Genomic DNA, 9,313 nt, shown 5'->3' with positions numbered 1-9,313 from the left:
TGACTGGGGTTCACTTGGAGCCCAGACTCAGGCCGGTTCTGACAGGAGCACCTGCCAGGCCTCAGCTTAGGGGCATAAGGTGGGACACATGGACTGGGTGTGTGGTCCCAGAGCCTAAGAGGCACCAACAGAGGGGTCTCTGCAGAGACCATCGTCTGGCCAGGAACTGCTTTTGCACAAGGAGCCAGAAGTAGTTTGCCCCGGTAAGTGGGGGCCTGGACTCACGCAAACCATTGCACCATGGATGGCCAGAGAAACTCAGAGAACCTTCCTGTGCTTGTTAACACACTCTCTCACTTCTCTGCAGCCTCCGCCAAGCCAAGCAGTCAGCTCCTAGGACATCCCTCCCTCCACCTGAGGCTCCTTCTCCTCCCTTCCTCAGGAGTCTCCAGCCTCCTGGGGTTCCCCTCCCCGCTGCCAGCTCCAGCAGCAGCTGGCAACGGCCTGGGAGAGAGAAGTGGGCTTCCTGGGGCCACCTCCCCGACTTTGGAGTGTTCAGAAGGTGATGGAGTAACCACCAGGGGGCAGTGTGGACAGGTCTCCTTAGGACTGGTCAGGCAGACACCTTTGCGTCTCTAGGAGATGCGTCCTTCATAAAATTCTCTTCAACACTGTTCAGACATGTCCCACCCCAGCAGGGGACAGCCTGGGCTCAAGCTGGGATCCCTACTTTATTTATTTTCTGCTAATTAAACTTCCTAATATACTCCACGCTAAGTGTGCTTGCAAGGCAGGGGGTGTGGGATAAGCGGCCCTGCCTGGCTGGGAGAGGGGCAGCTCCCTGCTGTACGATGTATTAATAAAGAGACACATGCAGGGCAGTGCTTGTCTGGGCCTTGGTGGCAGCTTAGGACAGAAGGCACGTGACAATCGGGGTTTCAAACAACCCAGGAAGAACACTGCTTCAGGGAAGACAGCTCAGCATCTCCCTGGCAAAGAATAATGACATTGATAATACTCTCCAAAGAATTTCAGGATTTTGAGCAAACAGAAAAGCAACACAGAAATTCATGTCATCAAAACGATATGGCTTTATTGGACACTGAAGACTTTTACTGGAGGCTCAACAACATAATCCTGCTGGTTGGTTTTACTTCATTGATTTTCCACTGTGTCTAATTACATTGCTGATGCTGATGGTGGATGAGCTACAGCTCTTTTCCTGCCTGCCCTGAGGTTTATCCACCAATGTTTCAGTTCTGTGGTAAGATACTGTCCTAAGCCCCCAACATCTCATGGATGCTGTTTTTTTGTTTGTTTTGTTTTGTTTGTTTGTTTCTTTTTACAAAGAGTTCATAGCCTGTGGAAGACTCTCCTCCATCACACACTTATGTTCCCTCCATACCAGGCCTGGGAGGAGGAGTCTAGCTTGTGGGGACTGTACATATGCTGTGGCCCATGCAGAACCTGGAGAGGCCGTGACCCCTTCTAGAAGTGATCTGCCCTGAATCCTTCCCTCCATAGGAGGTATTTATTAAATGCCAGGTTCCTGAAAGGCTCTGAGATGGGCACTCCCTCTCCTGAGCCCTCCCTTCCATTACTGCTTTCTTATTTCTGGCCAGGGATCCCTGGCCCCTCCTCCCCGCTCCCATGGGACCCCAGTTTACCTCCCTGTTTGTTCGATTGCCCTGCACTGTAGTAGTCCATTGGCACTCTGTCTGCTCCTGGAGAAATAGCTGAAGAAGTTTATAGGGTTTCCTGGGCCAGGGCTGTTGTACAGTCACCGGGCAGCAGGAAATGACCCTTCAGGGCCTAGGAGGGCCAAGGCTGGTGGGCAGGTACAGGGGGAGCCAGCACTGCTGTCCGCCACTGTGCAGCCTGGAGGCTGTTTCCCATGACCCTGCTGATGGGACCCAAGGCACCCCAGGCCGCCCACTGCCCTGCCCCCAGCAGGCTCTCTGCGCCCCGGGTTCCCTGCATGCCTGCTTGACATGGACAGTGCACCCTCAGACCACACTTGCCCTGCCAGTGAGCCGCCAGTGAGCTGGGAACTCCACAGAGCACAGAGACTCGCCCCAACATGGTGCTGAGAGACTTCACCAAACTGTTGCCTGGCTTCCACCTGCACTAAACTGTGTCCCCAAAGGCGACCCCAGCCCTGGTTGACCCTTGGCTCAAGACTTTGCAATGCAGCCAAACCACAAAATGCACCTTGTCCAGCTCACCCTGCTAAACCATTTTCAGTAGTTCTCCTCTCACCCTTCTGGAGCTTTCCATTTCCACATGGCCCCCGTGTTCCGTTTTTCATTTCCCCTTAAGTCCCTTTTTGATTCCTTTCTGTTCTCTCTTTGAAGACCTCGGTCACCATTTTCTCAGTTGGGATTGAGCTTGGTCGGTACTGGAATCTCTCCCCACTGCTGCAGGAGTCTGAAGGAATCAGTCTTGCTGCCTGTAACACATGTCCAGCGCTGCTTTTTCTTTGGTGAGTGTCTTAGTCAGTTTGGGCTGTTAGAACAAATGGCTTAGGCAACATACATTTCTCTCTCACAGTTCTGGAAGCTGGAAGTGTGAGATCAAGGTGTTGGCAGATTCAGTACCCGGTGAGCACCTGCTTCTTGGTTCACGGGAAGGACACTTCGTGCTGTGTCCTCACATGGTGCAGAGGGGGGGGCCTGGTGTCTCTTCCTGGAAGGGCACTGATCCCATCATCGGGGCCCTGCCATTGCGACCTCATCTAAACTTCCCGAAACCTCATCTAAATCTCACTTCCATACTATCACATTGGGGATTAAGGCTTTAACACGTGGATTTCGGGGGACAAAGGACAAAAGCATTCAGTCCATGGCACATGCCCAGTGCCCTGACTCCTGCAAGTGCCACACCACAGCCTCGCCGGGGCTCTGTCCTGGAGGGGTGTGCCATGGGCCTTGTGTACCATGGGCGAGGTGCACCGCAACCTTCCGGCCACCCCACCAGCAAGTGAGTTCCCGGCACCCTGGCTCTCTCTGGTCACCCATCTACCAGTCTTGTTGCTCCTGTGCACTAGAGGACCAGCTGCCTGGGGACTGTGGGCCAACTGTGGCCCTGGCCACCCGTGAACCTTCTCTCTGGCCAGTGGCTGCAATCACATCTTCTCTAAAGATGTCTGAAGCCTAGCCTTGGGGAGCCGAGTAGGTCATTCCTTGGGTACTGAGCCCTAGGGGACTCTTTTTTTTTTTTTTGACGGAGTCTCGCTCTGTAGCCCGGGCTGGAGTGCGGTGGCCGGATCTCAGCTCACTGCAAGCTCCGCCTCCCGGGTTTACGCCATTCTCCTGCCTCAGCCTCCCGAGTAACTGGGACTACAGGAGCCTGCCACATCGCCCGGCTAGTTTTTCTGTATTTTTAGTAGAGACGGGGTTTCACAGTGTTAGCCAGAATGGTCTCGATCTCCTGACCTCGTGATTCACCCGTCTCAGCCTCCCAAAGTGCTGGGATTACAGGCTTGAGCCACCGCGCCCGGCCTGGGGGACTCTTGAGAGTTCTCTTTGTATCTTTGTAGTTTATTTCTCACCAAGCTTAATCATTTCTTTACAGCAAACTTCCTCTGTTCAAGTGACCGTATGGTTTCTGCCTCCAGCTTCGTTTTGGGGTGCCAAAAGAGAGGCAAGCAAGGAGCACGGGGGTGCAGAGGATGGGCAACTGGCAAGCGGGGAGACGCAGGTAGCGCACTTAGTGCCTGGTACACACCAAGCCTGGATTTCATTATCTTTAAATGGGTATTGCTATTTTTAAAGAACAGTTGCAAATATTTATTGTGTGTTTTGCAATCAGTGGGTCAAGATCAATAAGATATTGTTGATCAATTGATCAATAAGATACCTTTTATTCTTAAAAGTCATATTCTTCTGGTTCAGTGGGGAACACACTGCTGACCTGTATTTGCAGCATTATGTGATAAGTGTTCTCCTTTTCAGGTGTGTATTAGTCTGTTCTCATGCTGTCAATAAAGACATCCTGAGACTTTTTATAATTTGTAAAGGAAAGAGGCTTAGTGGACTCACAGTTCCTCATGACTGAGGAGGCCTCAGGAGACTTACAATCATGGCAGAAAAGGAAGCAAACATATCCTTCTTCGCATGATGGCAGGAAGGAGAAGTGAAGAGCAAAGGGGGAAAAGCCCCTTATAAAACCATCAGATCTTGTGAGAACTCAATCACTATCACAAGAACAGCATGGAGGTAATTACCTCCCACCAGGCCCCTCCCACGACACGTGGGGATTATGAGAACTACAGTTCAAGATGAGATTTGAGTAGGGACACAGCCAAACCATATCAAGGTGCCGCCAGCAAGCACCTACCTCCACCCCTCCCTCATCCTTGTCCTCATTCTACAATGACTGGGTGAAATCTGGTCCCTGCCTCAGTTTTACAGCCGCCCCATGACTCTGGTTACTTCCTGATTAGCTTAAACTAAACCTAACTAGATTACCCCAGGAACGCATTTCTGTTCCTGACACCCCCCATCTGCCTGTTGCTTCCACTCCACCTGTATGTGTCTGGGCACATCCCTGCATCCCTTTGCTGGCTTCTAGCCCACTCATTTCAAGCATTTATCCCATGAGTTTCATAAAATTGTAGAAGATCAGGGCTTGAGGCAGTGGTGGGGAAATGATAGGAAAGACAAGACATTTCTGGATGTATTCTGCCATCCTGCAGATCCCTAAACCACCTCTCCCTCTCCTTTCCCTCCCTCCAGAGAACAGCTTCTCCTTGTCTCCCGTGGAATAGTTCCACCCACATTCGTGGGCCCTTCCTGTACCAAAACTGTACAGGTCTCACTTCCTGTACCAAACACTTGGCAAACAAATGTCCCGTCCTTGGAAAAATTCTGTTGAATAAAATTTTCTCTCTTTGATCCATGCAAATGTTTACAAAGTGTTACAGAAGCCCTGGAGGAACAAGCAGTTCTGCCTTAGGGATCAAGAAGATTTCACAGAGGGGGTGATATCTGAGCAACAGTGCTTTTTGTTTTTGTTTTTGTTTTTGTTTTTGAGATGGAGTCTCGCTCTGTCGCCCAGGCTGGAGTGCAGTGGCGCAATCTTGGCTCACTGCAACCTCCACCTCTCAGGTTCAAGTGATTCTCCTGCCTCAGCCTCCTGAGTGGTTGGGATTACAGGCGCCCGCCACCATACTCAGCTAATTTTTGCATTTTTAGTAAAGACAGGGTTTCACCATGTTGGCCAGACTGGTCTCGAACTCCTGACCTCAAGTGATCTGCCCACCTTGGCCTCCCAAAGTGCTGGGATTACAGGCGTGAGCCACTGTGCCCAGCCAACAGTGCTTTTAATTGGCATTTTCTTCAAAGACTTTGATGCCCTATAGGAGGGGGCCCATGACTCAGCCTCAGCGAATCAGATCACTCCATTCCCTGGGCCACCTACACACCTGCTCTTCCCTGATCCACTGCAATGTCCTCACCCTGAGATCTGAAACAAGAGGCAGACATGGGAACTGAGCTGTCTTTTGGGAGAATCCTATCGAGAAGGTTCTCCAACTGGGACCACCAAGTGAAGGCCTCATGGCAGACTAACCCCTCCCCTTCCTGAGGCTGGGAGGAGCTGCTGTCCTTTTGATTCTGTGAGCTACCTCAGTTCCCTTCCCCAAAATCACACACACACACACACACACACACACACACACACACACACACACTTGCATGGGCTAGGTAGAGCTGTTTTCTGTAACTGCCAACAGAACACTAACTGTATTTGAAGAATAAGCTTGCATTCTTCTGCTCTGGTAGAAATCAAGGTAATTGGTTATGAGAATCAGAGCCCACTTGTGACTTCAGGAAGAGACGCATAAATACCAAGAATTTAGTCTCTAAATTCTTTCTTTAAATCATTTTTTAAAGAAATGTGATGAGTATATCACACAGGAAAAATCAAATTGGAATGCAACCGAGTTGATGCAAGTTTTATTTAGGAGGTGGGTTACAATCACCTGGGGAAGCTCTAGTTACCTTGATTTGGTTTGGTACAAACCCTGGTACCGTCAGCCACAGATCCCCAGAGGAAGTCATTCCTGGATGACTTCCTTATCGATTTTAAATAATTTCCATTTCAGAGGAAGGCCTTTATCTGACCTGATCCCCTAAATCTTGAGGGGAAATTTACATAGGCAAACATGTAAAATCATGGCAGAAAAGGAAGCAAACATATCCTTCTTCGCATGATGGCAGGAAGGAGAATTGAAGAGGGCAAAGCCCCTTATAAAACCATCAGATCTTGTGAGAACTCAATCACTATCACGAGAACAGCATGGAGGTAATTACCTCTCACCAGGTCCCTCCCAGATGGTAGGTGTCTGGAATGTTGAGAATCAGTGTGTTCTGTCACTGTCTCCTTCAGGGCTGGTGGCACATGCAAATTTCTTTCCCACTCTGTGGTTGAATACTAACGCCATGGTGCCCACACCTTCCCTATTAGTCCATGTACATGGGGTTTGTCAAGACAGTGGTTCATGGTTCTGACCCTGAGCATGTCAGATTTCAGGGGCTTTACGCAAAATATCCATACTACTTGGGACCATTTCTCATCAGTATTGCTCACAGTGGAGCCTACACACCCATAGTTCCCATCCAACACATCTTCAAGGCAGACTTTCAGACCAGCTCCCAGAAAGGGAGAGAGTTTAGATCAGGCAGCACAGAGGTGGCCTAGGAAGGCGTCCTTGGAGCTCATGCACCTGTGTTTGGGCGCCAACAGGAAGACGGTGGCTTTTGCTCTTTGGGAGATACCTTTGGAGCCAGTCTCTGACCACATGTCTAACAGGGCAGGCATCCTTGGAGTTTCCATGGCAGTCTACTGACAGTCAGCGGTGAGGATTAAATGGTATAGAGTCTCACTAAGTGCTCTTTGAGAGATCAAACAATGAGAAGTCCTACAAATGATCATTGAGCTAAAGTAAGAAGTGTACTGAATCTGTTTTTTCCCCTATAAATATAAAAGCGTATAAATGTAAAAATCTTGGTGAAAAAAAGTGATCCCAGCCTCCCACACAGCACATCACACATCTTCTCTTCTCAAATTTGACTCCAAGGCCCAGTTCCTTCAGGAAATCATTTATCCAATGGTATCATTTAGGATATTTTTGGTTGTGAGGAACAAAAGCCTAGCTCCAACAGACTTAATAAAAAGAACTCATTGGTTCACAAACTGAAAAACTCCAGTGGTAAATGAAGGCTCTGGGTACAGTTGGTACAGGCTCCGGTCTCTGTAATTTCCTCATTCTGCTCCCCTCTAGATGCTGTTTTTTTTTGTTTTGTTTTGTTTTGTTTTGTTTTTTGCCTTCAAGTTGGTTTTCTTCATGGTGGCAAAATGAATCCAGCAATTCTGTCAGAGGTTTTCGAACCAGAGCGACTCCATCTTAATTAAAGGCTGTGTAAAATGAGGATGAGACTTGCTGGGCTGCATTCCAGGAGGGTAGGCATTCTTAGTCACAGGGTGAGACAGGAGGCCAGCAGGACTGGCATCACAAGATACAGGTCACAAAGACCCTTCTGATAAAACAGGATGCAATAAAGAAGTCAGCCAAAACTTCTTTATCAGAGGTGATAAAAGTGACCCCTGGTTATCCTCACTGCTCATTATATGCTAATTGTAATGCATTCGCGTGGTAAAAGACACTTCTACTAGTGCTGTGACAGCTTACAAATGCCATGGCAATGTCCAGAAGTTACCCTATATGGTCTAAGAGGAGACCCTATATAGTCTAAAAGAACTGAGGGTTCTGAGAAATCCCTGGCCCTTTCCTGGAAAATCTATGAATAATCCACCCCTTGTTTAGCATACATTCAAGAAATAGCCATAGTGTACTCAGTCAAGCAGCCCCTACTGCTGCTCTGCCTATGGAGTAGCCAGTCTTTTGTTTCTTTACTTTCTTAATAAACTTGCTTTCACTTTACTTTATGGACTTGCCCTGAACTTTTTCTTGTGAAAGATTCAAGAACCCTCCCTTGGGGTCTGGATCAGGATCCCATTCCCGTAACAATTTCAGGCTCAGATCTGCTTTTAACACCATCCAGAGCAAGAGAAAGCTTTTTTGTTCCAGAATTCAGCATTAAAGTTCTTCTGGTCATTCTTATTGGGTTGTGTCACTTAGGTCAGGTGTCCATCCTGGTCCCAAGCAATGAGACCAGGAGATGGGATGCAACCACTGGATCAGTCTAGGCCTCTCATTCCCACTTCTTAAAACACTTATTTTTTTAAAAAAATTATTTGCAGTCAGCTTTCTCATGTTGAAACTTATTCCAATTCTTGAACTGGGGGTAGTTTCAACTTCCCTAGAGCTGTATGGGTCCTCAAATGAAAATTCGGGGCAGCTGGATTAGAGGAGGGGGAAATGCATGCTGCAGGGCCAACCAACAAGGGGCGATTGTGCCAATTCACTCTTCCTATCCTCAGATTCACCTAAGTTCTGGCCGTTCAGCCCGATTTGAATGCATTCTGCACTTCTATGACTGTGGATTACATTTTTGTCTACTTTTGTGTCTCCTGTTTTGCCCTGCCCTGTAAGCATCTCAAACATATGCATAAAGACTATATAAACTATATAAATAAACTAACACTTCTGTTTTCAACCTGTAGGATGATGACAATGATGACGATGAGTATGATGATGGTAATGATGTGGAAAACGTGAAAAGAAAAAGAAATACTTGGAAATATATCTCACCCTCCATAAACAAAGCTCAGGGTTTAATTCTGACCATTATGAGTTCATGGGGTGAACTGCAGACCACTGTCTGTGGACAGGAAAAAGATATTTCATCTCTAGCCTCAAGAACATCTCCAGAAGCTGAACTAGATGAACTTTATATAAATTGGTACAAAATACAATTTTCTCTTTGCCTGCTAAAAGCCCCTTGTAGAAATTCTGTTAATCAGAATCTCCCTAAGTTAATCAGTCATCTAGACAAGATCTTATTTCTTTTTTAGACAAAGAAAAGTATTTAAGTAACAAGTATTTGTAAAACATTTGAGTGAAGCATATGGTATGTAATGTAAGGAAGTCTAAGAATGTCCACATGGGAAATCTCATGGATTCAATTGACAGCACAGGTCATCAACTGACATGCAGATGGAATTCTCTTGTGGAACAAAACAACACAGCCATTGCTTAGAGACTAATTGTCAATGAGTTAGTCATTTCCTGTTTCAGAATAGCATCATGACCACCACCATCAATGCCACCATCAACCACCACCACCTACACCACCATCATCAACATCATAACCACCACCAATAACGTCACCAACACCAACACCGCCATCAACATAAACCATTGCCACCACCAAAACCATCAGCATCGCCCAGCACCACCAGTCACCAC

This window comes from Piliocolobus tephrosceles, chromosome 19 (assembly GCF_002776525.5).
Source record: "Piliocolobus tephrosceles isolate RC106 chromosome 19, ASM277652v3, whole genome shotgun sequence".
In the NCBI taxonomy this organism is placed as follows: Eukaryota; Metazoa; Chordata; class Mammalia; order Primates; family Cercopithecidae; genus Piliocolobus; species Piliocolobus tephrosceles.
This window is presented reverse-complemented; position numbering follows the sequence as displayed.